The following is a 12,309-nucleotide window of genomic DNA, read 5'->3' on the forward strand; positions in this document are numbered from 1 at the left end:
TCATTTGTAATTTAAACTTGTAAAATGAAGAAATTACTAAACATTTTCCACTTAATTTCTAACTTTCTGGGTATCATGAGTTATGACTCATTCCTCCAATGGTCATCCCCTTAGGGTATCTCTAAAGAAAACATGACAAAAAGGCTTGATGTCTCATCCAAATCACAAGGTTATGATCTTTACTTCCTTAAATTTGACTGCAAAGGATTATGAATTTTTTTTTAAGAAAAGGAAATTTTTTGGAAGAATGCAAAGACACTTTTGTTAGATCAGCCTGATAGTCTTTTGTTAGATAGCTTTTTCTAGATTTGTTCTCAAGAATAATCAAATAATTCAACGTATATTTTATGTTGCCATGCTAAACAATAGAGATATAAAGGAATGAGATTCTATCCCTACCCTGAAATCCAGTGGCGGGGGTGGGGGGGGGGAATCCATATAAACAAGTCATACTTGCTATAATGGAAAAACAGAGAAAAGAGTGACTCATTCTGTTGGATGCCTGGATGGCTTTACAGAGAAGGTGATATTTGAGTTGGGTCTTGAAAAATAAATAGGTATTTACCAGGTAATGAAGATGAAGAAAGACACTACAGATTGAGGTAGAGATAGAAGTAGAGGTGTGGGATGAATGGATGCACAGTTATTAAAGGGCGTGGCATATGGGGGGAGCAGTAGAGAGCCCCCTGCTCTCTCATCGTGGGACAAATCCCTGGGCCTGTGCAGCAGTATGCTAGTGGCTATGGAAACCCACAAGACAAGCGTGTCCCAGCTGCCTGGGGCTTCTCTGAGTTTATTCAACTTCATGTCAATTTTAGTTAATAGTAATTTTAGACATTTTCCCCAGTTTTGTTGAAATGTGACTGACATACAGCATTGAATAGAGATTTTAGACATTTTAAAAATGAAAAAAAGGGCACCTAGCTGGCTGAGTCAAAAGAGCATGAGACTCTTGATCTCGGGGTTGTGAAGTCAAGTCCCACGTTGGGTGTAGAAATTATTTACATAAATAAAAAAATAAGCATGAAAATAAACATGAATATATTTGTGAAGAATACAAAAAGTTCATGCATTCTTTATATGAAACAAATACATCCCGATTTCAGAAGTCTGTTTCAAGCTGTAACTCTTATCATCAGCCTATCATCATCAAACCCTGTGGTTTCAGGCCCCTTGGCTCTTAGGGGTTTCACTTGAGAAGCACTGGACTAAAACATGGGTCGAACAGAAGAGAGAGACAGGAAATGAGATTAGAAAAATAACTCATTATCTCCTAGATATCTTTAAAGCATCTTTCAGGACTATATTTGTAGTGGGTTTCATATGCCAAATTGAGAATATTTAGGCAAGGTGATGTCAAGATTGAATCTCTGTTGTAGAACACCGTGGCAACTTGGCAAATCAATTTGAGAGGAGGAAACAGAACAAATCAAGAGACTATTACTACCATCTAGGTGAGAAATGGGGCCTTCCTGAGATATGGCAGAGGCAGTGAGGATGGCTAAGAAGAGACTATTTGAGAGATAATTTAGGAAAGGAAAATGACAGGACTTAGTGACATGTTTACTGTTGAGTACTGGGAGTCAGGAGTGATTCTCAGATTTCTAGCTTCGCAAACCCATGAACAATGGATACTATTACTTAAGGTAGAAAATAGAGGGGAAAAAGTTTCCAAAAGTACCTCAAAGATATCTGAAAGACAATGAGTTGACTTTTGCCTCTGCTAAATTGTGATGCCTGTGGCACAGAAATTATTCATTTAATATCTTCATCTAGCAACTATTAAACACCATGAATTAAGCTAGGTATGTATTTTAAAATGTCCAGTAGGTAGTGGAAAATCAGGTCTGAAAGAAATTTAAAAGATGTATGAGGCTGAAAATACAGAAATGAAAGCCACTGATGTGCTTTGCAGGATGGCAAAAGCTAAGGGGACCAGATATGCCAACAGGAGAGTACAGAGTAAGAAAAGAAGACTCACCCTGAGCCCAAGGAAAAGTAATCTTTCAGTGTCAGGGTGTAGAAGAGCCTGGGGAAAGGTTGTCACAATGTCAACATGATAAGTCCTCCTCCTAGTTTTTAAAAATGATTTCCTTAGTAAAATTTATTAGCATTTCACAAAACAAATTCTTCAGAAATTTGGAAGAATATATATGATCTTTCTGCACACCGTGTGAAGTCATAGGATCATTTTCTCAAATGTCACGAATCTGTACGCCTCTTCTCAATTAGATATTTTCATTTAAATTGGGTGTAAAAAATTAATTGGGGGCACCTGGGAGGCTCAGTCAGTTAAGCCTCTGACTCTTGATTTGGGCTCAGGTCATGATCTCATGGTTCATGGGATTGAGCCCCACGTGGGGGTGTGTGCTGACAGTGTGGAGCCTGCTTGGGATTCCCTGTCTCCTCTCTCTCTGCCCCTCCCACACTCACATATGGGTGTGCACTTTCTCTCAAAATAAATAAACATTTTTTTAAAGAGTATTTTTTAAAGAAATCAATTTGGACTAATTACTGTAGTCAATTGTATTACTTTATTAAATTCTGCCAGCTTACAAATTAGGCAGTTTTAATTATTTTTTAAAGGAAAGAGGGAAACAACGTTCAGGGAGATGAACTTCACTGTGTGAATCCCGTAGGACCCATAACCACAGATAAAATGAACCTTAGAGTTACTAAGGGATTTAATCTTCTCCCCCTGAGACTTCCAGTATGAGTCAAACTATACAAAAACTATTTGGCAAGAGGAAAATGTAACACATCAGAATTCTGGGACACTCACGACACCCGATCCAGCCAGATTTTATCTTTCACATCGGAATCTAGGGCAGATTCCTGGGACGGCTACCCCGACCCAACCGCCCCAACCTCCCATGGGGGAAGCCGAGCTGTCCTAAGGGGGTTGGAGCCCTCAATCTTCCTCCCAGCCTTCACTCCCTGCTGCTAGAGATCACACCCTAGACGGATTCATCTTTGGGTACTGTTGCACCTGGTGAGGGCAAGGCTGTCCGTCCTGGGGTCAAGCCAAGCCACCACCCTCTATACAGGAACCCACATTGCACAACTCCTTCCTTGCCGGTGGAAAACTGAGCTGGCCCTAGTTCAAGATACATGACGTCCACATTACGGCAACCAATCACAAGTCTGCTCTTAAGGAGCGGGCCAGGGAGCGGACACTGTATTGGTGGTGGTGTCTTGTCAATCTCAGCAGAGGCACCGCGTCTTTCTCTTAGCAACGGATGTGTCATAGCAACAGCTTGCCGGGAGCTGCTGTTTGTGCTCTTGGGACTTGGCTTTTCTGAGAGGAGAGTCAAACTTCCATCTCCAGCTCCCAAAGGAGCTTTCTCCAGGGTACTGCAAAGAGGCTTTTTCCCCTTCAGTTTAGCAGTATCAGGTAAGGGACTCTGATGGGAAATCAGGCTTTCCCATCTGAATGGGAAAGGAGGCGTGGAAAACAAGTATTTTACTCACTCTTCCCTGGGCTTTTGGAACACTCGCTGGGCCAGTGATGTGCTTGATGCAGTAAAGACTGCAAAAAACTACAAAACGTTCCCTGATTTCAGAGAACTTCCAGCCTAACCAGGAGACAAAAATGGCAGTGAGAGAGCAGTTAACGACACTCTAAGAACTGTGGGGGCGGGTACTAGGGCTGTTCACAGGTAGTATATCACATTGTCTAGCACATTGCAGCACAATGCTAGGAGCTCAATAAATGATGGCTGGCTGGGTGGATGGATGGATAGATAGATAGATAGATAAAAAGGAAAACAGCATGATTCTGGCACAGAGATGAAAGTAGAAAAGATTAGCGTGGGCTGACGTAGTTAGAGAAGTGACTTCAGGACTATTACAAATAGGCTAGAGTAGATGAAGAGTAAAGAAGATGAATGGGAGAACATTAACTCTTTGAAAGTAAGGGCCTTGTCAGATTCCTCTTATGACCTCCCGTGCCTAATTGCTGCTCAATAATTTCTCCCTCCTTCTCCATGGTGTATGTTGCTTGCTGAATGAATTCACAGCAATCTTTCAGGAAGCTCTGAGTTTGAGGCCTTCTGCATTTGTGGAGGCTTGGCGTAATTACATAGAATGTGATTAGAAAGTGTCAGGGAGAGGTGCCTGGGTGGCTCAGTCAGTCAACTGACTCTTGATTTCATCTCAGATCATGATCTCAAGGTTGGTGGGTTCAAGCCCAGCTTCCAGCTCCTCGCTGACAGTGTGGAGCCTGTGTGGGAGTCTTTTTCCCTCCCTCTCTCTGCCCCTCCCTGACTTGTACTCTCTGTCTCTCTCAAAATAAACTAAAAAAAAAAAGAAAAAAAAAGTGCCAGGGAAAACGAGATTCTTTCAGCCTGAGTGAGAAAGCTGGGGAAGCTTCAGAGAGAAGGTCACACTGGAGTTGAGACTTGAAGAATGAGTAGGATTTAAGCAGAGAAATGTATGCATGGTGGGGGGCAGGAGGAGTGAAGAGGGAAGGGGGTCCCCAGAGAGGAAGATGGGAAGGTATGGGGGCTATTTGGAGGACGTGAGTAATCCTGTGAGTAGAACCTGGAAGGAGGATGTGGTGAGGCAGGCTGTGAAGGGGGTTGCAGGTGATGTGTACAAGTTTAGATTTGATCCTGCTTTGCAAAGTCTTATCTGCAGACCACTAGTGCAAGACTACTTCATAGTCATGTTTAAAAGTCAGAGTCCTAGGCTCACCCCAACCTGCAGAATCACTGTAGGTCCAGAAAATTTGCTTTTTTAATGAGCTCCATTTCTACACTGCTGGAGGAAGATGCCACTGTGGACAGTTGGGACCCACATTGTATTCCACAGTACACAGGGAAGTGACTGGTTATGATCTGTGTTTTAGAAAGAGAGCTCTGAAGACCTGCCCTGAGAATAACTGTTCTGGCTGAAACAGAGGCATTGAAGCAAGTGAAATGTTCCTAATCTGTGGGAGGAGGGGAATCTGTGGATTAAAAATAAATTACCTATTTACTAACCACTTATTGAAAAGTATGCGGTTGGTAACCACAGCAGTATTGGCACGACATGTGACTTTGTCACCAAAAGAAATTACGGCTCTTTTCATATTGTATTATGGATGTTACAGATGTATTACTTATGCTCATCCCTTCTTCAAAGTCAAGGTAGTAATTAGAACCACTGCTAGATCTTATTATTTAATGTGTTAATGAAGAAGCACATGAGTTATTATATCATAATTTAAAAAATAGTTTGATAACTGTCTCCCTTGTAATCTCATGTTTTTGTTTGAAGCATAGGCGTCCCCAAGCTGCCAAAGGGGTTGATGGCACAAATTAGTTAGGAACTACTGGTATGAGAGGACACGTGGAAGGCCTGAACCAGAGGAGGCCGTGGCGAGGAGGGCATAGAATTCAGGAGAAATTTCAAAGGCAGGAGTGATGGGAGAGTGTCTACTTAAATAAGTAAATATCCAGTCTTGGAAAGACGTAGAAGTAAGCTGGAAGGACAGAACAAGAGTAGTAGACCAATGGGAAACACTGTAGGAACAGTTACGTCTGGAGGGTGGAAGTTGTGAACTTGTCCGAAGATGGTGATGAGCCTAGGAGAACCTTTAAGCTAAGTCAGGGTCTTGGCGGAGACTGACCAAGAAGCAGCAGTTCTTGGAGACATTTACCAGCCTCCCAAGATGCTAGTCTTGGATCTCATTCTAAATCCCTTTAAAAAGGGGGGCAGGGGGAGGCATATGATGAGCTTACAAATAGTTTGGGAAGAGAAAAGAGGACGATGACCACCCAGATAAGGTCAGCTAATTGCTAACTGAAGTACACCTGGGGAAGTAATACTTTCTAAGGTGTGAGAAGGTGCCAGTGCTACAGGTCTTCTCAGAATTAAAGATCTCACAGCTGGGAGCAAGCCACACATACATACAGGTGACAAAAGAGAACGTGTAAACAGGTGTATGTGTCTCAGCAGAACAGAAAGAAGAAAGGAAGCTTAATAACTGTTCAAATCGCTGCGTTATATCATTTGTAATTTGCCACTTATCTCTTCATCTGCGATAGTTATCTTCCTGAATAATAGAAGCATCATAAAAAGATACAGTCATGAACAAGTCTTGAAAGTTAGTTGGAACCATGCCCTAAACCGCTCTGAACGCAAGGCTCCTCCGAGTCAGTAAAGCACCATCACAGGTTTTCAGCTATTACCCAGGGGACTTACCCAGTACTTGCTTGCCACTCCCTAATGCCTTTGCTGTTAACCTGGAAGGTAGGAAATGTGTCCTTGGGGCACTTGGCTGGCTGCCTCAGTCTCTAGAGGATGTGACTCTTGATCTTGGGGTTGTGAGTTTGAGCCCCATGTTGGGTGTGGAGATTACTTAAAAGTGAAATCTTAAAAAAAAAAAGAAGGAAAAGAAGCAAAATGATATTCTGGAATGGGTGAATTAATTTACAAAGCATATAAGCAGTTTTAATATCAAAAATATTTAAATGGAACGATTAAATATTTATAAGTATTATAGTTTACAAGTTCTGTTTTGAAATTCTGTCAGCTATAGTGGCTTTGAAACCAAATGTGATACAGGCTACTGGAGTAGGTGAATCTTTTATTTTAGGAATAAATGAAGGATCTCTTCTGCATCTCTCAACAAGAATTAAATGTGGTGAGCATTTCAGAGTCACCTTAACAAAGTAATATCTGTATTGAAAAATTCTTATGACCTTTTAGTAGTCAATTTAATGTGAAAAGCTGGAAAATATAATATAGCATATTCACCCCATTAAATATGCAATTTTATGAAAAAGTTCTTAGTAAGACCTGCTGTAATTTTAAAGTAACATCTTTTCTGGGGGGCGCCTGCGTGGCTCAGTTGGTTAAATGCTGGCTTCAGCTCAGGTCATGATCTCATGGTTTATGAGTTCAAGCCCTATGTTGGGCTCTGTGCTGACAGCTCAGAGCCTGGAGCCTGCTTCAGATTCTGTGTTTCCCTCCCTCTCTGCCTCTCCCCCACTCCTGCTGTCTCTCTCACTCTCAAAAATAAATAAACATTAAAAAAATAAAGTAACATCTTTTTTTAATTTGCCAGATATGCTTTTAATGAGAACTAGAAAAGACCACATTTTTTGCAAACTGCCTTTTTTTAAACAAATGATTTGCTTTTGATTACAAATACTGTGTAAGATAATGCCTTCTTTTGCAAAACCAATTAATACAGGAAAAAATTTTAAGCATGTGATTTGCCCAAGATATTTGGAAGGGAAAAAAAAGCCTGATTTTTTTTCCGGTATGAAAAAAAAATCAGTATACCCTAACCTTTCAAGGAATAAGTTCAAAGATATGACTCGACTGGAGACAAAGAAAGAGAGAAGAGACAGAGACCATCTTATAACTGCTTTAAATACCTTCTGATAATTATTCTGATGTTACCTTTCCTTTCTGGAATTCGTATCTTCAAAAAAGAGTTGAATTTAAAATATTTCTAATGAGGGGCGCCTGGGTGGCTCGGTCAGTTAGGCATCCAACTTCAGCTCAGGTCATGGTCTCACAGTCCGTGGGTTTGAGCCCCGCGTCAGGCTTTGTGCTGACCGCTCAGAGCCTGGAGCCTGTTTCAGATTCTGTGTCTCCCTCTCTCTCTGCCCCTCCCCTGTTTATGCTCTGTCTCTCTTTGTCTCAAAAATAAGTAAACGTTAAAAAAATTTTAAAAATTAAATATTTCTAATGAACTGATTAATGGGAGAAAAGAAAATGCATACTGAACACATATGTAGAAACTTTACCAGAAGCAATTATGCATATCAAAGAAACTAACTTTAAAAAGATACAAAAAAGGTGAGAAAAACCTGAATTACAGAAAAGAAAATCAAATATAATGAAAAACTAGAATAAAAATTAGCAAATACACACACAAAATATATACACATACAGCAGCACTATGTGTTGACTCACAAAGGGAAAAGCAGTGGTCCAAGAGCACTCAACATGGCTTGTCAGATAAAGAAACACACACAAGCTCAGGTGCCCACACACAAAACAAAAACCCAGTACAACAGTACACTCAATCTATAACACAAATTCAGAATTATTTTACAGTGCTTCCTTTCTTAATACAAAGGTACCCATCTTGAGTGTGTATGTATGTGTGTGTGTGTGTGTGTGTGTATACATACATATATATACATACATATATATGTATGTATACACACACACATACTTTTTCAGTGGTTTACTGTAGACTTATTTTTAATTAGTGTTATTACATGCAACTGTTTCCTGTATTTAACAGCCTTTTTATTTACCTTCACGTGTCTAGCTTCCACCTATCAAAAGTTTCAGGTTGTCAGGCAGAGGGGTGCCTTATTCTCTGTGAAACTGAATGCAGTGGTTTTAAACACTGGCCAGAACATGTTTGGTTGCCAGTTCAACACATGGAAATAGTTACATTGATGCCTAAGTTGCCATTTTCTGCAGAAAGCTGTGCAATGCTGGTGTCAAAAGACTAGGCAGTCACTATTCATAATGGCTGTTGCAATTCCTTTAGGAATAGATCGCCGGGCCGCTTCCCAAGTCAATCGCCACCTAGGACCGTTTAGCTCAAGTTGATAAGCAAAAATTTCAGCTTCCTTGCGTGTTCCTATCAGCTATACAAGTGCAAAGAACCGCTGGTGGCCGTCAGACTTTTCCTTTTTCTCCAGGACTAACATGAAGTGAAAGCCAAAACAGGACTGCATCATCACCCCGTCAACAGCACCAGTGTAGCAAGGAAAACTATATTCTTTCCCTGTAGGGCTGTAATGGACTTTGCCGATGCATCATATAGGGGCTTGACAGCATCCAAAGAGCCTTGCCATTTGCAGGAAGCACCAGGGCACGGACACGAATAAGGCCTAAACTCACGGAGCTCTTCATGGTCTGCTTTCTGTGTGTGTGGCAGAGGTATCGCTCCTCCAGGAGAGGCATATTTACAGGGGGAAAGCACGGGAACTGGCCACTTCCTCCAGGGCCAAGTTGCGAGGGGATCCCAACGGCCCCAGCAGGTTGGACAACATGTGAGCTTTTGGGCAACAGTTGCTACAAACGAGATGGCCACTCTGACAGTGAAGAATGGGTGGTAGCGTGTAGCCACAGCAGACAGGACACTCAAAAAGACCCGCCCGGTCATTCTTGGATGCAGTTGTGCCAGTCAGGGCAGGCACCCTCTGGGACGGCGCACACTTGGAGGTTCCAGCAGGGAATGCTGGTGCAGCCTGGCGGCTCATTTCCGTGGGCGGAGAACCTCGGCCCGGTCCCGGCTCAAACGCGCTCCGTGGCCACAGCGAACCGCCACCGCCTCTTCCCCGTGTGGGCACCAACGGGACACCCAGACGGGACACCCTGGGCCGCTGCAGCTCGAGAGCGCGCCCCGCAACGGCTGCCCCGGCTCCCCCTGGCGGCGAGCCGCCGTCCTGTCGCGCGTCCTTAAAGTAACGTCTTTTATTTGGGATTTGTTTTTTAAAAGAAAATCTGCATAAGAAATTAACGTCTAATAAATAAGTGTCTCTTTTGAAGTGACGTAGAGTACTTCATACATTTCATCTAGAGATCTTCAGCTAAAACGGATTTGTTTTCTTGACACAATATTGGTAGGGTTTCTATTATTTGAAGTGACTAAACTATGAAATTTTGCCTGAGACGCAAATACAATGTAAAGTAGCTACTCCCAAAGTAAATAATTTTCTTTTCAGTTTAGACTATATTCAACAGGCTGGCCTCAGCTAATGAATTTTTCCGTCTATGATGCAGCTTAGATACTGTGCTTTTAATTAAGAATAATTAGGACCTAAAAGCCTATAGAACAACCTGGTCTTCCTTTTTCCTTGGTCACTAGACAATATGTTAGACACAGGAGTTAATATTTGTGAAAATAGTAAATGAGCTATTCTGGTAAGGAAGCACACACATTTACTGTTTAACCCAGTTTTGTTACTTAATGTACTGCTGGGAAATTGACTTTGTTTTCCCCTGCATATTGGAAACTGAACCAGATTACCCACAGTTCGCTTAATAGCAGCCTTTGAAAAAAGTGGGCACACGTGATTACTTAGACTATTTCTTGGGATGATTGTGTTAGATTGATACCTATATATTCAAGCTTAATGCCAACGTGGCATCTCCTAATCCCTGGAAACAGTGAATATTTTAACATACATAGCAAACAGGAATTAAGGTTGCAGATGAAATTAAAACTGCTAATTAGCTGCCCACAAAATAAAGTATCTTATATTAACTCGATGGGCACAGTGTAATCACAAGGGTCCTTAAAAAAGTAAAAGTCGGGGGGGCACCTGGGTGGCTCAGTAGGTTAAGCATCTGACTCTCGGTTTCAGCTCAAGTCATTATCTCACTATTCATGAGTTCGAGCATAGCATTGGGCTCCACACTGATAGCACGGAGCCTGTTTGGGATTCTCTCTCTCCCTTTCTCTTTGCCCTTCCTCTGCTCGCTCTGTCTGTGTCTCTCTCTCTCTCAAAATATATAAACTTTTTTTAAAAAAGTGGAAGTGGGAGGGGCACCTGGGTGGCTCAGTCAGTTAAACGTCTGACTTCAGCTCAGGTCATGATCTCATGGTTTGTGGGTTCGAGCCCTGAGTTGAGCTCTGTGCTGACAGCTCAGAGCTTGGGCCCTGCTTCAGATTCTGTGTCTCCCTCTCTCTCTGCCCCTCCCCCACTCATGCTCTGTCTCTGTCTCTCAAAAATAAATAAACACTAAAAAAAATAAATAAAAAGTGGAAGTGGGAGAAGAAGAGGTCAGAGTATGCTATGTGAGAGAGATCTAACCCACCGTTGCTGGCTTTGAAGATGGAGGAAGAGGGCCCACAAGCCAAGAAATACCAATGGCCTCTTGAGTCAGAAAAGGCACGGAAACAGATTCTCCCATAAGATGCTAGAATGAATGGAACACAGTCTTGTGACACCTTGATTTTAGCCCAGTGAGAGCCATGTCAGACTTCTGAGCTACAGAACTGTTAGGTAATGAGTTTTGTGTTAAGACACTAAGTTTCTGATAATTTGTTAGAGCAGCAATAGAAAACTAAAACAGCACGCATACAGGTGGTCCCACAGATCTCAGGCAAAAGCCTTTTGTCCAGACTGGAAATCCATATGCTAAGATGGCAGAAGGAAAGAGGACACCAAGGAATCATTAGTCCAGCATTTTTTTAGAATGTCCACTGTGCCAGTTATGGAGTTCGCAGTCTACAGACTAACTTCACATGCCTTAAATTGAGTTTTTGACTTTCCCTTTCAAATCTACTCCTCCCCTGGGATCCCCATCTCAATAAACAGCAGTCCCATGCTTTCAATCCTTTGGGTCAAACTTGTAGCAGGCATCCTTGGTCCTGATTATTCTCTTAGACTCTACATCCAAGTCGTCAGCGAATCCCATTGGCCCTACTTACAAAATATGTGCGGAGCCCAACCACTTTCCATTCCATACTCACCTCCCTGATCTAAGCTGCCATCACTTCTCCCCTGGATTGCTGACTGTCTCTTACTTGGATTCCCTGCTTCAACTCTTTCTTCGCTGCAGTCCTCACAACACAGCAGCCATAGGGCTGTTAAAATGTGACTCACATCAGGTAAAGAAACTCAGCTCAAAACCATCCAATAGCTCCCCGCCCCCCACCTCATTCAGAGTAAAAGCAAAGTCCTTACACATGACCCAGACCCCTTGTGGCATGTTACATACTTGTCCACAACTATTTCGGCACCAATTCTTACCTCCCTCCCCTGCAGAAGGATCATGTGTGCATTCCTCCCCATTATCAGGATTAGCTGTGTGACTTGCCTGGACCAGTGGAATATAAGCAGAGAGGACAGTGTGCCAGTGCCACGGGGAAGATTCGGGAGGCATTACGCAGCTTGGGGAGCTCTCTCGCCTTCTACTCTGCCGTGAAAGTAGAGGCTGTCACACAGGGGCCGCTCCTCCAGCCCGAGTCCCAGAATAAGACTTGAAGCAGCAGCTGACCCACAGCCACAACACAGAGCCAAAGAAGAAATTGGTGGCTGTTTGTTACTGAGACTTATGGCCATCGCAAAGCTGACTACTGTGTACCTACCTCATCACCTCTCTGACAAACTTCATCTCCTGGTCTTCCCTTACTCACTCCGTTCCAGCCATTATGGCCTTCCTGCTGTTTTCTAAATGTGCCAAGCATATTCCTGCCCCAGAACATTTGCACTTACTATTTCCTCTGCCTGGAAACACCCTTTGTCCCCAGATACCTGCATTTCTGGCTCACCCCGCCCCCGCTTTTCTTAGGTCTTGGCTCCCATGTCACTTCAGTGATGTCTTCCCTGATAGTCCAAT

At 42.7% G+C, this 12,309-nt stretch overlaps 2 protein-coding genes and 1 pseudogene across 4 annotated transcripts in view; 1 reads left to right on the forward strand and 2 right to left on the reverse strand.

Moving 5' to 3' along the window:
- Positions 1–6,309, reverse strand: part of MCOLN3 (mucolipin TRP cation channel 3) — a 45,549-nt gene extending 39,240 nt beyond the window's left edge. Inside the window, exon 1 of the mRNA XM_007079174.3 lies at positions 6,187–6,309. The gene's annotated coding sequence lies outside the window, so the exon portion shown is untranslated. The remainder of the gene's footprint in view (positions 1–6,186) is intronic.
- Positions 3,245–12,309, forward strand: part of DNAI3 (dynein axonemal intermediate chain 3) — an 83,938-nt gene continuing 74,873 nt past the window's right edge. The window contains exon 1 of one of the 3 annotated variants that reach the window (XM_007079173.3): positions 3,245–3,394. The gene's annotated coding sequence lies outside the window, so the exon portion shown is untranslated. Of the gene's footprint in view, positions 3,395–9,336; positions 9,426–9,505; positions 9,585–12,309 lie in introns of those variants that run through there. The other 2 variants (XM_042997708.1, XM_042997709.1) reach the window with 2 other exon arrangements.
- Positions 8,384–9,221, reverse strand: LOC102966910 (annotated as a pseudogene).

This window comes from Panthera tigris, chromosome C1 (genome assembly GCF_018350195.1).
Source record: "Panthera tigris isolate Pti1 chromosome C1, P.tigris_Pti1_mat1.1, whole genome shotgun sequence".
NCBI classification, from domain to species: domain Eukaryota; kingdom Metazoa; phylum Chordata; class Mammalia; order Carnivora; family Felidae; genus Panthera; species Panthera tigris.